The sequence below is a fragment of the Sminthopsis crassicaudata genome, chromosome 3, assembly GCF_048593235.1.
Source record: "Sminthopsis crassicaudata isolate SCR6 chromosome 3, ASM4859323v1, whole genome shotgun sequence".
Lineage (NCBI taxonomy): Eukaryota > Metazoa > Chordata > Mammalia > Dasyuromorphia > Dasyuridae > Sminthopsis > Sminthopsis crassicaudata.
The window spans coordinates 81,014,560-81,035,536 of NC_133619.1; the positions used below are offsets into that span (position 1 = coordinate 81,014,560).

General features: G+C 34.1%; 1 protein-coding gene across 1 annotated transcript in view; it reads right to left on the reverse strand.

Annotated features, from left to right (window-relative positions):
• The window catches only part of NBEAL1 (neurobeachin like 1), a 186,418-nt gene that overhangs the window by 152,895 nt on the left and 12,546 nt on the right, over positions 1 to 20,977 (reverse strand). The window lies entirely within an intron of this gene.

Consider the following 20,977-nt stretch of genomic DNA (forward strand, 5'->3'; position numbering starts at 1 on the left):
ATCTGAAGTAACTGATATCCAAAGTACATCAAAATTTTAAAAACAGAATGTACAATCTATTACTAAGATTTAGACAGACATATGACTTTTTAACTTTTATTTTTCAATTTTTAAATATCTTCTCACCTTCCCATATCATTCCCAGCCAAATGAATAAGAAAAAGAGAAAGGAGGAATAGGATAAGGAAAATCCTTGCAAATTTCATAACTGAGCAAAACAAATTCCCATAAAGATCATATCTAAAAATGCATGACTCCTATTTCTTGAGTATATCAGCTCTCTGTCAGTAGGTGTGTAGCAAGTTTCATCACTGATACTCAGAAATTATGATCAGTCATTGTATTATCAGTATTAAATCTTTCAAAACTGTTTTTCCTTACAATGCTGTTATTAGAGTATAAATTGTTTCCCTGGTTCTATTCACATCATTATGTATAATAAATCTTGTCAGAATTCTTTGAAACCATCCCTTTCAACATTTTTTACATCACAATAGCATTCCATTACATTCATATTCTAAATTTGTTCCACCTTTACCCAAATGAGTACCCCAATATTTCCAATTTTTGTCAGTACAAAAATAACTACCATAAATGTCATTTTCCACTTTATTTACAGAATTTTTTGAATGATATATAATTATAATCTTAAATAAAGTTAGCATCTTTCAAGCAGAGTCTGAATAATTAAAAATTCTTACAACCATGAGTTATAATTCCATTTCAATCTTATGCATGACTTATTAAATTCATGCCTCTGCAAAACAATTCTGAAGTTTACTTTATTAAATTTTAAACGAGTTACAGTCTGCAAGGGCGGAAAAAATTCCAACAAAGACAAAATCAAAGAATCCTAACAAACTGGCATATTGACATTTAAAAAAAAAAATTGTAACCAACTGAATTGCTAAATGACAAGTATTCATATATCCAATCATTTGGTAGTCTATGTCATTTTAGGAAAATAATAGGCTACAATCATCCAGTTTACATTTTGGTTTCTTTTAGAGACAGAAGCTAATAGTTCTTGAACTCTTCTACTTGAATAACTCAAAAATAAAGTGTTAATTAAGAAGATCTGGCATATCTTTTGACAAATTGGCAAAAAAAAAAAAAAAAAATCAAGCAGTTATGTAATAAAGTTTTAGACCATAATTGAGGAACTTTTTTTCTGCTAAGGACTATTAGATATCTAAAACAATATTTGTGGGCCATACAAAATTATCAACTTAAAAGTTAGCCTACTATATTTGGTGAAACATTTAATTAACTCATCCCTAATGTGATGGCTGGAACCGTAGCCATCTAGCAGGGTCAAACAAAATGATTTCGCAGGCCTTATACAAACATTCTCTACTCCTGTTCTAGACCACATTAAAATTCCATAGTGTCCAGGTAGTAAGACTTAGACTCTTTTATATATACATACATGACAAACTTACTTATTATTTGACAAGATAATATCATTAACAACTAGGTCTAATTTCAATCCTTCAAAACTATCAAGATTCTCATATAGTTGTTCTGTTTTATTGTCAGGATGAAAGTATGGAGGAGGGGAAAAGGGTAAACAGACAAAAATAAGTATTTGTATAGATTTGTTCAGTATATTTGTAATTAAGTAGACAAAGATTCATTCAAACTTAAGGGCCAGAGACACCAATTTTCAGTTTCATAATTCTTTTATGTTCAGCTAAAAAGTGTATAATGTTAAACAATCATGTTTTGAAGAATCTCATATAGGTCTAATAATTCTACCTCAGCAACTTAGTTGTGGGATCCTAGATAAGTCATTTAACCTCTTGTCAATTTCTTCAACTGTAAAATGGCATTAATAACACCCACCTCTTAAGGTTATTTCAAGGATCATAGAATATAATATTTATAAAACACTTAGCACAGTGCCTGGCACATAATAGATATTTAATAAATATTGAATGACCAGCTGACTGATATTATGAAAAGGATAGGACTGAAATATAAATAGAAATCATTCAGCTCAAGAAATTTCAAAACATATATCATTAACTGCATTTAATATAAATAATTACAAAACAATCAAAATATTTTTCAATTTGTATAAGGACCATTATGGTCTGTCCAAATAAATATCTATAAAAAGGATAGGCATACAAATGAAGAGAAAGATTAGAATCAATGAAAATCAGTTCGTCCAAATGCCTCATTTTAAGACCTGAAGCAATTTGGAACTATACCCCAAAAGTTATTAATCATGCATACCCTTTAACACATAGATCTATATCCCAAAGAGATTTAAAAAAAAAATTTAAAAAAAAAAAAAAAAAAAAAAAAAAAAGAGGAAAAAAGCCCTTATAAACAAAACAAAAAAAAAATTATGGTAACTCTTTTTCAATCAAGCCAATCATACATTTTAGGACTCAACCATTCCAGAAATTAGCTGAGGGGAAAATCATTTACCAGAAAATATAAAGTATAATTAAAATATTATTGTCTTCTCTCGTATTTCTTTATATAGTCTACCACATAGGTCATGTACTAAATAAAAGCTTATGTTTCATCATTTAAGCCTCTTCAGTCTTTTAAGCTCTTTTTCACGTATCAGATATACTAAAGAAAAGTAAATAAGTAAATGGCAGTAATAAGTGCGTCACACTGGAATTAGAAAAAGAATGCAGAATTCTTCAATGCATAAAAGGTCAAAGAATAAAAACAAACAGTTCTTTTCAAAAGAATTTCAAATTATTAACAACCAGATGAAATATTGCTCCAGATCACTAATATTAAGAGACAAATCAAAATAACTCAGACTTCATCTCACAAAGCATACTAGCAAAGATGACAAGAGATGGAAATATTCAATATTGGGCTTGCAGCAAGACAGACACACTAAATAGACTGCTGGTCTAACTGAATTTTTAGGACCAACCAATTTGGAAAGGAATTTGGATGATGCTTAAAAAGTGACTCAAATATCCATACTCTGATCCAGAAATTCCACTGCTAGGCATATGCCACAAAGATGTCAAAGACAAAAATAAAGGTCCATTACATGCCAATATAATCATATAAACACTTTTTGTGGTAACAATTTGTGGAAATAAAGTAGGTGCCCAATGTTTTGAGAAATATGATACAAAGTGTGGTACACATTTGTAATGGAACAAAGCAGACAATAAGAACCAATGAATATTAAAAACTCAGAGAAATATTGGAACTGATACAAAGTGAAGCAAGCAGAATCAGAAAACTTTTCTACACAATGACTTTAACAATATAAATGGAAAGAACTATTTAGAAAAAAAAATGCTATCTAATTATGACAACAAAATCTGGACAGAGTTGAGAAAAATGTACTTTACTCCACAGCAGAAATTAGTAGCTTTGGTGATTAGTAGCTTAGTATATTATATATACTCTTTATCAGATGTGATAAATATGTTGGTTGATTTTGCTGAACTGTATTTTTTCCTCTTTCTTTTTTAAAGCATGGCTAAAGGAAAAAAAGATACTCAAATATATAGGGTAAAACAGAAAAACATTTTTAAAAAATATGTAGAGTCAGATGTTATGGAGGCAAGGATTCAAGGATTCAAGAAATTTAATTCATTCAATGCTAGATAGGAAGATACCAAAAAATGACAATCACCTGCCCTCAGCAATACTAAAAGATGTAACCAAAAATAACAAGAATTTGAACCAATCCCTAGAAGTATCTATAAAATTCTATGAAGAGAGGAATAAAAAGTAGACAGTGAAAGTGAAGCTCCACTTCAACAAACATTTATTAAGCACCACTATTTATAAGCTACTGTGCTAGGTAACTGGGACATAAAGACAAAATTTAATGTTAATAGCCATCACAATTAAAGAAGATATATCTGTCACTAAAACAGATTTATCTAAATAGAAGATCACTACTGGCTATGGTTACTAAATCATAATTAATTTTTCTTTTTTTTTTTTTAATTTTATTTAGAATTTTTTTCCCACAGTATATATGCATGAGTAATTTTTTGTTTATAATATTATCCCTTGTATTCATTTTTTTAAATTATCCTCCCGCTCCCTCCACTCCCTCCCCCTGATGACAGGCAATCCCATACATTTTACATATGTTACAATATAACCCAGATGCAATATATGTGTGTAGATACCATTTTCTTGTTGCACATTAAGTATTAGATTCCGAAGGTATAAGTAACCTGGGTAGATAGTAGTGCTAACAGTTTACATTCACTTCCCAGTGTTCCTTCTCTGGGTGTAGTTGTTTCTGTCCATCATTGATCAACTGGAAGTGAGGTGGATCTTCTTTATGTTGAAGATATCCACTTGCATCAGAATACATCTTCATACAGCATTGAAGTGTACAGCAATCTTCTGGTTCTATTCATTTCACTCAGCATCAGTTGATGTAAGTCTCTCCAAGCCTCTCTGTATTCCTCCTACTGGTCATTTCTTACAGAGCAATAATATTCCATATCCTTCATATACCATAATTTACCCAACCATTCTCCAATTGATGGACATCCATACTACAAAAAAAGCTGCCACAAACATTTTGGCACATACAGGTCCTTTCCACTCTTTAGTATTTCTTTGGGATATAAGCCCAATAGCAGCAATGCTGGGTCAAAGGGTATGCACAGTTTGATAACTTTTTGGGCATAGTTCCAAATTGCTCTCCAGAATGGCTGGATTCTTTCACAACTCCACCAACAATGTATCAGTGTCCCAGTTTTCCCACATCCTCTCCAACATTCATCATTATTTGTTCCTGTCATCTTAGCCAATCTGACAGGTGTGTAGTGGTATCTCAGAATTGTCTTCATAATTAATTTTTCAATACCATACACAAACTATATAAAAGTTATTGCTGAAATTCTACCAATAAATGGCCATCTTCCCTTACATAATGGGGGGAAGATATGATCTCTGGAGGTCAAGTCTCATGCCTGGAGAGCCATTATTACAGGAAAGAAGAATAAAGCAGTCAGAGCAAATGCCAAAATGCCTGGACAGACCCCAATCTCCTATTAATAGATGACCCCTTTCATAAGCTTCCAGAGTGACTGATAAGTGGGTGCTTCTGCTAACTATAGACTGTTTCTAGTTACAAAGCTACCAGCTCCAGCTCCCAGGTGTGTTCCTCTCATGCTCTCTTTGATGCAGTTTGTCCTAAGCCCTAGCTCTTCAGAGTGTGGGAATAGAAACTCAGGCTCAAGTCCTGCACTGCCAGGACTAAGCAAGACAAGATTGTATGCCCATCTGCTGGCCTAGTAGGAAGTACACACAGCTGACCATCCAGCCCAGCCCACAATGAGGAGGCAGTAGGAGACAGGTGGTAACTTCAAGTATGCTAAACAGCTGTGCTTCTATCTTCAGTTCTACTAATTCCCCCCCCCCATTCCCATAGATTCTCTTACATACATCTCACTCCTTGTTATAGGAGACTAAGATGAAAAGAATAATAGTAAAATTTATATAACACAAAGACATTCTGGACATGGGGGAGTCTCTTGTGCAAAAATATAGATTGGCAACTGGATCCTGTTATATATAGGGACCAGCAAAGGGAACTGTAAATGGAACAAAATGTGAGAATAATATGAAATAAGACAAAAAAAGTAAATGAAAATGTGGTGGGAGGTCATGGGTGTGCAAAAATGATTATCAGATTCAAGATTAAATTAGTTGAGGGAATTTGAGGAATCTAAAGCAGCAAATGATTAATTGTGGGAATTAAGTGAACCATAACTCCCATCTTGTTAGTGAATTCAATTCCCTTTCTATTCAATTATAAATTTATTACAACTTCTATCTTGTAAGAAAACTTTATTCTATATTTTTATTCCGTAAAACTATTCACCTCTTTCTATAGTATCTGTTCACTCTCTCCCTCCCAATTTAGAAAGTCCCTAATCTTTCCTCCAATTAGAAATCAGATTTCCTCATTTTGCATCCTGGTTAATTATTTTCTTTTAATTAACTGATCTTATTTGGTTATTTTTATTGTATAAAAAAAAAGTCTATCTCCACCTATATTTAGGGTCCAAAGGGCCAAACATTTGGTCCCAATTTTTAGTGTTAGAAAATATTTTAAATATTTTTAAAAATATTAAAATTTCTGTTAACTTTTTCTAGAAATGAGGGGGCAGCTAGGTGGTGCAGTGGTTAGAGCAGCAGCTTTGAATTCAGGAGGACCTGAGTTCAAATTTGATCTCAGACACTTAATACTTCCTAGCTGTGTGACCCTGGGCAAGTCACTTAACCCCAGCCTCAGGGGGGAAAAAAAAAAAAACTTTTTTCTATAAATGTCAGTAAATACTATTTCTCCAACATAAAACTTTTTTTTAGACTTTCCTCTTTAGAAAAGTGAGAACAAAAACTAAGGTCTTCCTCTGAAATAACTAAATAACTCTGAAATGGAATAAAACTAACAACTCTAAATAAGATAACTGTCTTCCCATCAAAACTGACTAAGTCATGATCCACCACTGTGTCTTCTCTTTTAAAATTCAAGGTTAAAATAATGATCACAAGAAGGAACTCTTTTTTAATCATTAAGGGAAATAGTCCAGGAAGGAACTGAGTAATTCTGGAAAATTAATCCAAAATTGTATTCCAATATAGTATGACATTTTTTGGTTCAACATTCCTACAAAATCATTTGTGGAGTATAGTTACATCAGAAGATATGAGGAACTATATTAGTTTGGGCATCTTTCTCTCTAAGCTAAGTGGCTTGGATACAGAACAATGTTAAATTCACTGAAATTGTTTCTGGCAGACAGCCTAAATTGTGGAGTATGTTATTAGTTTGGGGTCTTTTTTCTTCCCAATGAATAGCACCAGAGGAGCCACTGCAACCTCTGGTAAACTATCTTACCCAGTTATACAAAAATGATCAAAGAAAGGGGTGAGTATCGTAAAAAATAAATAAATAAATACCTATGTTAACAGAACAGGAAATACAAATTCAAATTTAGAATTTGTATACAGAATTCAAATAATAAAATCTCAGAAAAAGAAATTTCAAAAAAGCATTAAGGAGTTAAAAAAAAACTGGTACTGCAGAGATTTGTAAGAGCCTTCTATCTAACATTCAAAGAACAATAAACCCCAATATTACATATATTATTTGAAAAAACATTGTCATTAATTTAAAAAATATTTAAATTTCTGTTAACTTTTTCTAAAAATGTCAATAAATACTATTTCTCCAACATCCAGCACTGTCTCTACTGGATCTGTATTCCAAAGAGATCATAAAAAAGGGAAAAGAACCCACATTTGCAAAAATGTTTGTCACAGACCTTTGTATAGTGGCAAGGAATTAGAAACTGAATGGATATCCATCAGTTGAGAAATGGCTGAATAAGATATGGTATATGAATGTAATAGAATATTACTGTTCTAATTAGAAATGATGAATAGTCTGATTTCAGAAAAGCCTGAAAAGACAACATGAACTGATGTTGAATGAAGTGAGTACAACCAAGAGAACATTGTACACAAGCAACAAGATTATGTGATGGATTTGGTTCTTTTCAATAATCAGGTGATTCAAGACAGTTCCAATTGACTAGCAAAGGAAAGAGTCATCTGCATCCAGAGAGGGGACTATGGAGACTGGATGTGGATCACAATACAGTATTTTCATTCTTTTTGTTGTAGTGGCTGGCTGTTTGTTTCTTTTTTTTCTTTCTCATTTTCTCTCCTTTTGATCAGATTTTTTTCTTACACAGAATGATAAATGTGGAAATGTTTCAAAGAATTGCATATGTTTAACCTATAATATATAAACTTATAAAATTACTTGCTCTTTAGGGAAGGGAGAGGTAAGGAGGGAGGGAGAAAAATTTGGAAAACAAGGTTTTCCAAGAGTAAATATTGAAAACTATCTTTGCATGTAAATAAAAAGCTATTTTTTAATATGGGGAAAGGATCCTTCTAAACTCCTGCTATAAGAAAAAATGATCCTGACACCTAAACTAGATATAGAGAAAATAAAAAGTAACAGCAAAACATTAAAAAGAATAATGCCCTTGGTCCAAGTGTATTTATAATAGGAATGCAGTGTTGGTTCAATATTAGGAAAATGATAAATGCAACAGAACAAATTAATAGCAAAAGAAATAAAAAAACACATGATTATATCAAAAATGTAGAAAAACTTGATAAAATACAACACCCAAATCTGCCAAAACTACTAAGAAGCATAAGAAAAAAAATCCTATTTTCCTTAATACGGTAAATAATACTTATCTAAAACCAAGGGTTACCATTATATTTAATGGAGAAACACTAGAGTGCCAGTAAGATCAAGAGTAACACAAGGAGGTCCCTATCACCACAATTATTTGATCTACTGTCCCCAAAATTGCTAATTATAAAAAAAATTGAGAGAATTAAGCATAAGCAAAAATGGAATAAAAAAGTTTAATATAATCTCTCTATTAACATTTAGTTCCATCTCCAACTGCCTATTGAATAAATTGAACTGAATATCCCACAGACATACTAAATTCAATATATCTAAAATTGAACTCATCTTCTCACATCAAAACACTCTTATTCTTAACTTTTCTATTACTATCCAAGACACCAATACCCTTCTAGTTAAACTCAAATCCTAGGTGTTCTCTTCAACAAATCCAGTCTGTTCCCACATCCTGGCAAATCTAACTCTGTTAAATCTCTTGTATGTGCCCCTTTTTTCTTTTGATACTGCAGGATCAGGGTGTTGGTAGAAGCTTTCATGCCTGCCCTATTATCTATTATACTAGTCTGCTTGTTAGTCTATCAGACAAAAATTTTTCCCCACTTAAGTGCATCTCTCCACATCATTCATTCACCTGTCAAATTAATATTCCTGAAGAAGAAATCTGATCATATCTTATACACACACACACACACACACACACACACACACACACACAAAAGCACAACCCAGGATCAAATTTTAAATCTTCCATTTGGCAATCAAGCACTTTACAAATCTAGAACTTCTAGGTCAAAGAAAAATGCTGCAGGCACCCAGAAAGAAAGAATTCAAATAAGGAGCAACAGTCACAATCACATATGATTTAGCAGCTATAAAAGAGCAGGGAAATTTAAATATATTTCAGACGCCAAAGGATATAAGCTTAGAATAAGGAATTTTTTTTTTTTAATCTAGAAAAAAGTAAATATAATCCTATAGAGTGGGGGAAATGGACCTTTAATGAAATAGAGCATTTCTAATGAAAACACCAGAATAGTATGGAAACTGAAATTCAAGCAATAATTCTATCTACACACACACACACACAGAGCAAACATGAATAATGACAATGAAGTAAGGATCAATTGATTACATCCTAACATGGGATGATGAAATATATATCCTCTGAAACATAATCATAAAGAATTACTACAAAGGGAATCTAATTAGGTGGAAGGTCTGAGAATCATTCTATCGTATTTTGATAATCTTAAAAGAAGAAAGGAAAGGAAGGAGAAGAGTACACTGGGGGAGAAGGAGATAGAAAGAAAGAGCTAAGTAAAATTAATCTCCCATAACCAGGGTATACAAATAGACTTCTATTCAAAGAAAGGGGAAGGAATAAAGAGAATGCTGATATTTGAACTGATGAAAGGAGAAAAAGAATATATATACAAATAAAATACATTTAATTCAACAGGAAAATAAGGAAAGAAGAGAAGGAAAAAAAGAGAAATTGGAGAGTAGAAAAAGGAAAGAATTAGGCTTAAAATGAACTTTAGGGATGTACAAAAATATCTGGAGCTATTTTGGGATTGGCAAAGAATAGGAATTTGAAGGGAAGACCAGGAGTTGTGCGAAGGTCCCGGCTAGCTCCTCTGAAGGGCTCAGAATAAGTCCTTGTCAGGATAAGCAAAAGTCCTTGCCCCACGTTGTGGGCGCCAAACTGTAATGTTCTGTTGTCTCCAGAGACTGCCCATCGCTCTCTGGGAGGAGATCTGCTGTCTCAACTCAATCTCCCGGCCAGACTCTGACCTAGAGTAGATTCCCTCTCCGGGCCCAATGTTGTCTTCTTTTATCCTCACAGAGATTGTAGTGAGAACTCAAGGGGGCTTGTGAGAAAATACTTCAACCAATGAACTTGCCCCTTTTAAAGGGGCATGTGAGAACTCAGGGGCTTAAAGGCTTCTTTAACTCAAGCTTCTTAAAGGTGCAAACTTCTTTTAAACATGTAAACTCTACCTCAGAAGATCAAAGGTGTAAACTCCCTTCAAAGGCCCGAACCAAAGGTGTGAATTCTGAGCCAGAGAACTGTCCAGACAACCTGAGTTCTCACCTAACAGCAGAGAATTGTCCAGACAACCTGAGTTCTCACCTAACATCAGAAAACTGTCCAGACAACCTGAGTTCTCACCTTGTAATCCTAACAGAGTCGGGGAACGGCTGAATCAGTTATGATATATGATGGTGAACAAATACTACTGTGCTATAAGAAATGATGGCATCACTTCTTATGATATCAGAGAAAGCTAGAAAGATTTCTATGAACTGATGCAAAGTAAAATGAACAGAACTAGGAGAATAATTTATACAAAAACAATATTGTAAAGACAAACAACTTTTAAAAGACTTTGAAACTCTGATCAACATGATAACTAACCATCAACAGAAGACATGATGAAACATGCTGCTCACTTCTTAAAAGAGATGAAGGACTCAATAGAATGGGATTCTTTTGGAAGATATAGTCAATACAGAGTTTTTTTCTTTAGAGAATCATGTTTGTAAACAAGAGTTTCATTTTTCTTTTATTTTTTTAACTGATGTCTAGGGTAAGAGGAAGAGAAAGCAAATTTTTGCTAATTGAATAAATTATACAAAGAAGCACATCCAAACAACCATATAAATTTTTTTAAATCACAACAAAACCCAGTATCTTGTTTCATAGTTTATTTTACAAAATGTGTTTATATGCCCCAGTAACTCCCACATATACCACAAAATGATGATTTAATGAGTTGCTATGAGCAAAAAAAAAAATTCAAATAACACATGGTGACCAACCTCTAGCAAAGAAGCTACAATATACATCATTAGGATTGTCCTCAGTTTATTAGGATTTAATAGAGCTTTAGATCCATTGGTGCAGCCTTTGAAAACTAAAGTTCACTTCTATAACATGAGAAGAAAGCCACAACATTTAATGGAGGTAGAAATATGAATGCAGTTAGAAAAAAAAATTCAAGTGAATAAAGCAATACCTAAATGCTTGTAAGAAATTACTCCCCCCCAAAAAAAAGGAAAATCTCAAAAAGAACTAAAAATATATTTAAAATAACATACAAGATATAAAAACCTCACTGAAAAAGCAATGAACAGAAAATGTAATTAAAATAGAATGGGAAGAAAGCTCAGAAAATAACTGAAAAAATATCTGAAAATTATGCAGGAAAAAATTACATATTTAGAGCACAGATCTAGAAAGATGAACCTCAAAATTATTGGTGTTTTGGAACACATAGAAAAGGAAAAGAATCTGCTTATTATAGTAAGATGTTATTCAATATTTAACATGTATTGGACTACTTGCCATCTAAGGGAGGGGATGTGGTGAAGGAGGGGAAAATTTGGAACAGAAATTTGGAACAGAAGATTTTGCAAGGGTCAGTTTGAAAAATTATCCATGCATATGTTTTGTAAATGAAAAGCTTTAATTTAAAAAGTTATTCAAAACAATTTCCCAGAAGGACCAAGAGCATGTAAAACCCTACAAATGAAAAGAACCCACAGAAATCCACCAAGGAAAAACTTAAAATTCACTGTAACTGACCCAAACTTCAAAACTATAGCAATAAAATAATTTCAACCTGCCAGAAAAAGTACTATATATGATATTTTACTACATTTTTCTACAAAAGGCAGAAAACATTTAAATAGTGAGATTTTGCACATATTTTAAAAGTGGGGCTTTAATCCTAAAATTAACCTACCAGCAAACCTAAACATTCACTTTAAAGAAAAAAAAAGGGGATCCTTAAAAAAAAAAAGGGATTCAAAGAATTCATGAAGGAAAAAAAAATGATAAATTGAAAAAAAGAATGTACACAAAACATTTCATAAACTTTTGAGTACTCTTTCTGAATCCTGATAATAAAAGCGATTACACTTCACTTATTTTCTGAGTAAATTCAACTCATTGGGTTTTTTTCTTCTCTTGCTATTATAGGTATCTAATGTTACCAATGTACATTTCTGAAATATTGACTTTATAACACAAATTAGGACAGACAAATCAATTAACAAGGATTTATTAAACAGCTATTATGTACCAGAAACTGTGCTTCCCACTACAGATACAGAGACAGTCCCCATTCTCAAGGAGCCTATATTCTAATAGGGGAGGCAATAAATACAAAAAAGGATACATATGTAAGAGAATATAAAAAGAATAAAATGCAAAGTTTATATGCAAGGTTGTTTGAAAAGAAAAGAACTAGTTTTAGGGGGAGGTAGATTAGGAAAGCCTCTGTGTAGAGAATATGGTCCTTGCGTTGCATTTTAAAGACACTCTATGAATAAGAGGTAAAGTGGGTGAACATTTCTGACATAGATTTGTTTGCTGTTGGTTCTTCCTTCTTTTTGAAAGAAGACCAATGCAAAGGATATGAACAATTTTCAGTTGAAGAAATTAAAGCCATTTCTAGTCATGTGAAAAAATGCTCTAAATTACTACTGATTAGAGAATTGCAAATTAAGACAATTCTGAGGTACCACTTCATATCTCGCAGATTGGCTAAGATGACAGGAAAAAGATAGTGAAAAGATAGGAAAAGAAGGTGGAAAAATTGGACCATTAATATACTGTTAGTGGAGTTGTAAACTTATCCAACCACTCTGGAGAACAATTTAGAACGCACAGGGCTATAAAATTGTGCACACCCTTTGATCCAGCAGTCTCTCTACAGTCTGGGTCTATATCCCAGAGATCATAACAAAGGAAAAAGAACTCATATGTACCAAAAAATTTGTAGCAGCTCTTTTTGTTGTGGCAAGGAACTGGAAATTGACTGGTGCACATCAATTGGGGAATGGCTGATTATGTTATGGTATATGAAGATAATGGAATATTACAGTTCTATAAGATATGATGAGCAGGCTGATTTCACGTGTACAAGTACATGAAGTGAACAGAAAAGTGAGCAGAACCAGGAGAACATTATATACAGTAATGAGATTATGTGATGACCAACTGGGATGAATTTGGCTATTATCAACAATGTGGTAACTTAACAGACTTGGGATGGAAAATGTGAATCACATTCAAAGGAAAACTATGGAGACTGAATGTGGATTGAAGTACAGTATTTTCACCTTTTTTATTTGCTTTTTCCTTTCTCAAATAAAAAAGGTTTTTCCCCCCCTTTTGGCCTGATTTTTCTTGTACAACATGACATATAAGGAATTATATTTAAAAGGATAACACATATTTAATCTATATCAGATTGTTTGCTTTCTCGGGAAAGGGAGAGGGGAGGGAGAAAGAAGGAGAAAAACTTGGAAGGCAAAGTTTTACAAAAATTAATGTTGAAAATTATCTTTACAAGTACATGTACTTAGAAAAATAAAATACTATTAAGAAAAAAAACAATCAAAGAGAACCAATGACATCACAGAGGGATTTTTAAATTGGATTCAAGAGGTAGAATTGCACTGTCTGACTCACTCACTGTCCCAGAATCATCAAAATTCAATGGCAAGTGGGGCAGCTAGTGGTGAAGTGCCCTGAAGTCAGGAGGACCTGAGTTCAAATTTAATCTCAGACACTTAACACTTTCTAGCTGTGTGACCCTAGGCAAGTCACTAATTGCCTCAGGAAAAAAAAAAAAAAAAGAAAGAAAGAAAAGAAAAAAGAAAAGTTCAATGGCAAGCCAAAAATTAAGATAAGCATTAATGGCCCAGGATGTAGTGGACAGCCTTGGCTTCTCTTAATATCTGACCAAGCTCTAAACACTTCTTAGAACCTGCTTTAGCCTCCTTCTTGAAAGCTGTTGGAACAAATTGTTCTCATCTGCCCATTCTACCAAGAGAAGTCTTCATATGCTTGAGATAGACATACTCCTAAAACTTAAGGATGGCTTTCAGACCTGTTGAACTTTCAACCTGGTTTAGCCCATCTGCTGAGATAGTTTTACTAGAGTGTGACCACTGCATATGTTATAGATTCATGGAGCCACAGGTGAGACTGGGGTGATAGGTGGATACCAAAGGTGGAAGAACAACCCTGAAAAGGGCTCAGCAAACCTTCACACCAGAGATGCTAGACTTCCATGAATACCATATATTCAAGAATGGGCATGACCAATTCAAAGACATGAGGATACTAGATGGACTATCAGGTGTAAGTAACTAGGGATCATAACAATTTGGCTAGATCAAAGAATACTGGAAGAGTAACATTAGTGAAACTAGAAAGACAGGTTGTGAAAAGCCTTAGACCAAAAAGATGAATGTATATTTTATGCTAGAAGCAATATGAAACTATTGGAGTTAACTGAGGAAAGACAGTCAGATCTGGGGGAAGCCCATCTGGGAACACTGTATAGGATGGATATAAGTGGTCAGAGAACAGCAGCAAGGATAATCTTTTGGAGGCTGTTGCAATAATCCAGATAATAGATGATGAAATACTGATAGAGTAGCTGATGTGATAAATGTTATGCAGCTAGAAACAGCAATATTTAGCAAATGATTAGATATAATCTAATGATTACTTAGTGAGAGTAAAGAGTCATAAAAAGCTGTGAAAGAATAGTGAAGTCTTCAGCATAAATAGGGAACTTTAATAGGTGGGTGGGAAAAGATGAGTTAGCACCTAAGTAACCAAGTAGACTAAGCAAAAGAATTAGAGTATGGAAGATATAAATGCAAATCCTGTCTTATACACTTACTTGCTGTGGAATCCCAGGCAAGTCACTTAACCTCTCTCTGTCTCAATTTCCTCATTAGTAAAATGAAGAAAATAACATTGTCCTCACAGTTGTTTTGTTCTAAATTAGGATGCTGTACAAATCTGATTTTACTTGTAGATCAACAAAATAAAGAATGTAAAGTACTTTCAGAATTGGGGCACACCCACAGTCAGGATGCATGATATGGACAGTGAGCCAGCAACAGTCATGAGAAAAGAGCAGTCAGACAGGTAGGGAGAACTAAAAAAAGATCAGTATCATGAAAAGCCAAAGAGGAAAGAATATCCAGAAGATAGTAGTCAACAGGGTCAAATCCAGCAAAGGTCAACAAGGAAGATTACTTAAAAAAGAACAAAACATTTAGCAAATAGATCTTTGATAACTTTGAAAAGAGCAGATTCAGTCCAATGATGAAGCTGCATATTGATCACACAGGACAGAGGAGTGAGAAGAGAGAAAATAGTTCTAGGGAGTTTAGAGGGCTATCTTGGAATGGGGTTGGAAAAAAAAAAAAAGTTAGAGATGTTGTTTAAGATGGCAATCTGAAGAGCTGTCAGTCATCTACTTTTCTAATCATCCACTTCCTGGTGGTATCCCTAAAGCCACTGCTATACTACAACCAAATTACCTGTGTCACGCTCCTTCCCAATGACTTGTCCATCACCTGCACCTTGTAGGTCTTGGAAGACTGTGGTCCCTAGTGGAATTCTTGTGAATGGTCTCTTGCTTTTGTTTCTTCACTGCCTGACTCTGACTTTACATTATTTTCTAGTATCGCTGATGACTAAGTATCACAAGGATTTTTTAGTGAATTTGTACAGCCATACAGAAATCACCCTATCACTTTTTTTTCCCCCTGAAGCAACTGAGGTTAAGTGACTTGCCCAGGGTCACATAGTTAAGAAGTATTAAAGTGTCCAAGACCATATTTGAACTCAGGTCCTCCTGATTTCAGGGCTGGTGCTCTATCCACTTCAATACCTAGCTGCTCCTTCACCCTCACTTTTATAAGAAAGGTCAAAGAAAACGGCCAGAAAATTATGTAAAGCAACTTCATCTTTTAGTATAAATAGCTGAGGCTCTTTTCAGGAAGTCTCCTCTCAGAAGGCAGCCTCCCCAGAAAATGTCTGCCAACTTAGGCCCAGGCAGAAGTTTCCCCAAATATCTGACAAGTATGAGGTATAAACCAGATTGCTGTTCCTTAAAACACAGAAAAATCAGAACTCTTAAGACCCAGAAGTTCCAAAACCAAGATTGGCCCAATGAGAGAGGGTTGATATTTTCCCATCTTTTTTTCCCCCCAGTGGCCAGCAGAGAACAATTAAGGAGAATAAAACCCATTTCAGAAATTCTAACTAAGTCTCAATTTCAGGGTAAGGAGTTATAAATTATTATTGAGGAGTTGGGGCTGACACAGAAATCTGCCTGACTTCCATCTGCCTGTCAGAATCCTCATCCATCTGGAATCATGTAACTTGTTGGTGAGTCAGTCCACTGGCAGTATTTATGCTCTAGCAGTCAGGAATGATGATGATGACTTACAATTGTGCAGTATTGAAATCCCAGACAGATTTTCTTTTGAAACTGCCACAACAACCTTCAAGTAATATAAGTTCCTTGAAGGCAGAACTGTTTCATTTTGGTACTGGCTCAAGTGCTTGGCTCAAAAAAGCAATGCAATAAGTGTGTTTGTTTGTTTTTTACTACTTTATTTTATCCTCCCACCTTACTACCACAATAATGATTTCTTAAATTGAAACTTAAAAATGCTACCCCAATCTGAGGCGTTGGGAGCAGAGGAGACAAATCAGCCCACTATCCTGTCAGGTATTTCTGTGGTTCACTCCTTGAAGGCAGGGACTGTCTTTTGCCACTTTTGTATCCCCAGTGTTAACACAATGTCTGGCACATAGTCGACATCTAATAAAAATTTACAGACTGATTGATTCTTGACAAGTTTCTTCCTGAATTTGCAATCAAAAAGTGACAAAGGTAGGCCTCAAGCCATCAAGCCTCAGTACAAAGTGGAGGGCAGGCTAAATTCAGATGCTTCATGAAAACTATTAAGGAAGGCAGTGCCAAAAGGCCAAAGTGGTACCTTGACAACTTGAGTGAGTCGACACCCATGTATGTAGAGCAATACAGCTTCACCAGGGACTCATGTGATAAGTCTTATAGTCCAATGGGTAACATAGATGGATTTTCACGATATACTTTGAGACATCAGTCAAAGTGTCCAACTAATATGCTTCCAACATCTGGACCATGTCAGTTTGTGGAGATGTAGCATTTTGGATGCCAGCTTGATCAAGGGTCTCTGATTGGACTTGTTCTCTAACTCTTCATCAGAGCTCAAATAAAGGATCATAGTTAGTGCCTCCCAATAGTAGACACCAGTTCACTGAGACCTATGAAGTTCAAGTTATCCTGGACATAGTTTACATCCATCTCAGAGAAGAATTCATTGTTACGAACTCACAGAACCAAACTAACACATGCTAAGCTCACTTTTTTCTGGGGGGGGGGGGTGTTTCCTCTCTCTATATTTTTTTTTCTTTTTGCCCTGATTTTTCTCTACCAACATGATTAATAAAGCAAGGTGTGTTACAAAAACAAACTCACAGAATTATAAGATCCAAGATACTTCCTCTCCTATTGGGTCACAGATTGGCAAGAAGAAGGGGAAAATGCTCCCCGTGGTGGCAGCAATGACAGCAAATAAAAAAAGCAGGTGCCAAGTTACACAACAAAGGCCACAGACTCATCTACAGCAGATGTTTTCTGAATTAATTGGATCAAAATCACTGTAACAATACTAAGGGCATGTTCTGCTTCATTTTTATCTCTAAATCCCCAGTGCCTAGCTAAATATTTCACACAAGATAAATGCTTAAAATATGCTTGCTAAATTGAATTGGTAAATAAAGCAGAATTTCTTCAAAAAAGAAAATAGAGAGCCTCATAATGGGAAGGAAACTCAAAGCCGTTGAAAACACTAAGTGATTTCCCAAATGCAATACAAATTATTTTCTTCTTATTATGCATTTATGTATCTACTCATGCTTCATCAGTTATACCTATCCCAGAAGGAAGCAATGATATATTTAATGGCCTGGCCTTGCAACTCTATTTTCACATCTCTTGGATATGTCCCCTTCTCTTCACTCACAAGACCACTACCTATTGCAAGTAAAATGTTCTTCACTAAGCCTCTCCTAATCCTTTCTTTGTTATCATCCACCAAATTACCTCACATCTATTTTGTACATACTCATGTATTTTCATGTCAACTCCCCAAATGAAACATACATTTTTCTAAGGCACAATTTTTTTCATTTTTGTCTATATTTCTTTAGAGCTTAGACCAGTATCTAGCATGTACTAAATATTTAAGAAAAACTTTCTGATTGTGATAATCAGGACAAAGATTAGTTTTCCCTTAATGGATTATTAGACTTCTTTCTTGAGTAATCACAGATATGAAGAACATTACATTTGATGTTTTTAGGATAATTCCTGAATTATATAACATTTTCCTACTCAAAAGAACTATTATCACTTAGAAGACCCAAAGACTTAAAAATTCAACATCACTCAAACAATAAGCTTTATATTTGAAGGACTGAGAGCCTGATAGAAAATCTCATCATATGAATGGTTAACAGAGCAACTAAAACTTTAAGTAGTAAACTGATAGCATAAGAGCTTGGAAAATACCAATGTACCTCTTCGCAAAAAAAAAAAAACAATTGTTTAAAGTAGTTCAGCAGTTCCAATTGTACTGGACAACATAATCTGAATATCTACTTTTTAAACAGGAATTGTGAGATTTAAAGCTTGAGAATTTTTAAAGCTTTGTAGAATACTGTGAGACCAAAGAGAGATATGAATAATAATAAAGTTAGCACAATAGGAAACACAAGAATCTTTTCATTCTACTCTTGCCAATTTTACTGCACTAAGACTGAAGCAAAAAGAACAGCTCTAAGCTATAACTTTAAAAAGTAATTACAGATAAGAAGCTATAAAAATTGGCTTGAGCAATTAATGCAACAAGTTTTGTCATGTACAGTACAAAAAAAACTTTGTAACAAAATTCTTTCATCATCTCTTTCCCAAACTCTTGAGGACTGTCTCTCTAACTTGCCTTTTATCTATTTAGTTGTCCTACTGACACATCAAATTTAACAGTTCATTAGTCAACAATCATTTATAGAGTATTTACTAGGGGCCAGGCACTGTGCTAAGCACTGGAAATTTAAAAAAAAAAAAAAAAAAAAAAAATTTAAGGCAAAAATAAGTCCCACCATCAAGGATCCTACATTTTAATGGGGGAAGCAACATCTAAATATTTAGGTACATATAAGAAACATACAGAATAGGTGCAGAATGTGACACAATTTCAGACATGATCAATGTATAGACTTCTTTTGTTGCATTGAAGTCTGGGGGGGGGGTATCAGCAGGGAAGATCTGCATTAGAAAGTAGGTTTTAAGCAGAGTCTAGAAGGAAGCCAGGGAAACTAAGAGATAAAGGTTTAGAAAGAGACCAATCTAAGGATAGGGGACAGCCCCCCCCCCAAAAAAAAAGCACAGAAATGGGATATGGGAGTGTTGTGCTTGAGATTACTGCAAATAGGGCAATATAGCCAAAGTAGATGGAGTTGAAAAAAGTATAAGATGAAAAGAAAAGTAAGATGGACTCAGGCTATAAAGATCTTTAAATGCCAAACAGAAATGTTTATATTTGATCCTAGAGATAATAAGGAACTAGTGAAGTTCATAGGAAGAGGAGGAGAAATATTTTCAAACCTATAGTTTAGAAAAATCACATTGGTAACTGAGTGGAGGATGGAGTTGGAAGAGATGAGAGACAGGGAGACCACTTAGGAAGCTATTACAATCATCTAGAAGAAAAGTGATGAAGGCCTGAATTAGAGTGATAACTATATGAGTAGAAAGGAGACATATTAGAGATAATATATAGAAAGATTTGACAAGATATAGATAGAAAGGACAAGATTTGGCATCAGAATAATACAACTTTGAGAATAATACAGCTTTTGAGCCTAGGTGATTAGGAAGTTGATGTTTATACCAACATGCCTTCAATAGAAACAAGGAAGTATGCAAGAGGAGCAGCTTGGGGAGTAGGGGAAAGGATAAAGTTTTGTTTTAGAAATTTTGTATTTGAGGTACAAGGGGCCATGACCAATAAAAAGTTGATGATGTGGAAGTGAGGCTCAGAAGAGAAAGGAAAAGTATATATTAAGATCTGGAAATCATCTTCATAGAGATGGCACTTGAATCCAGGGCATGTGATGGGATCACTAAGAGAGAATACAAAATGAAAACATAAAGAGTGGCCATGATAGAGCTTTGAAGAATATTGAGAGTAACATGACAAAAATGAAAATCCAGCAGACCAAAAAGAAGTGATTACCAGATAAGAGAAAAAAGCATATTCAGCAAGAAAGGGGGATGACTGAGCTAGTTCATCAAGAAGTCAAGATAGGAAAGGGATGAGGATGTAAACAGAACAGGGGCAATGGCCTGAGAAAAAACTGGGAGGTGGAAAAAATGGAATGGAGGTTAATGAGGTTGAAGAATAGAGTTAAGGGTTACAAGGCTTAAAGACGGATGGACAGATAAAATATTATGATCACATAATGGAATTTCAATGTTTATAAAGAAGGAAGTGGAACACTAGTGGGTGATGAAAAATCAAGGGTATATCTAACCATTTCTAAGTGTAGTAAAGGTTGTTAATAATAATTTTCTATTTGTATAGCTTTTTAAGGTTCACTGTCACAGGTGTCATGCACAAAGAAAATAAAGTAATTCATAAACATAGATTTATGCAGGCTAAACTATGACACAAAGATTTCAAAAGATAATTTTATTACAAGAAAACATGTCATCTTTTAAGAAGGTGAATAAAGAGGCCAAAGAAAATTACAGAATTGAGACAAAACTTTGTTGATGAATGAAGATGAAAAAAAAAAAAAAAAAAACTCAAGCCCTTAGGATAATAGAATGAGAG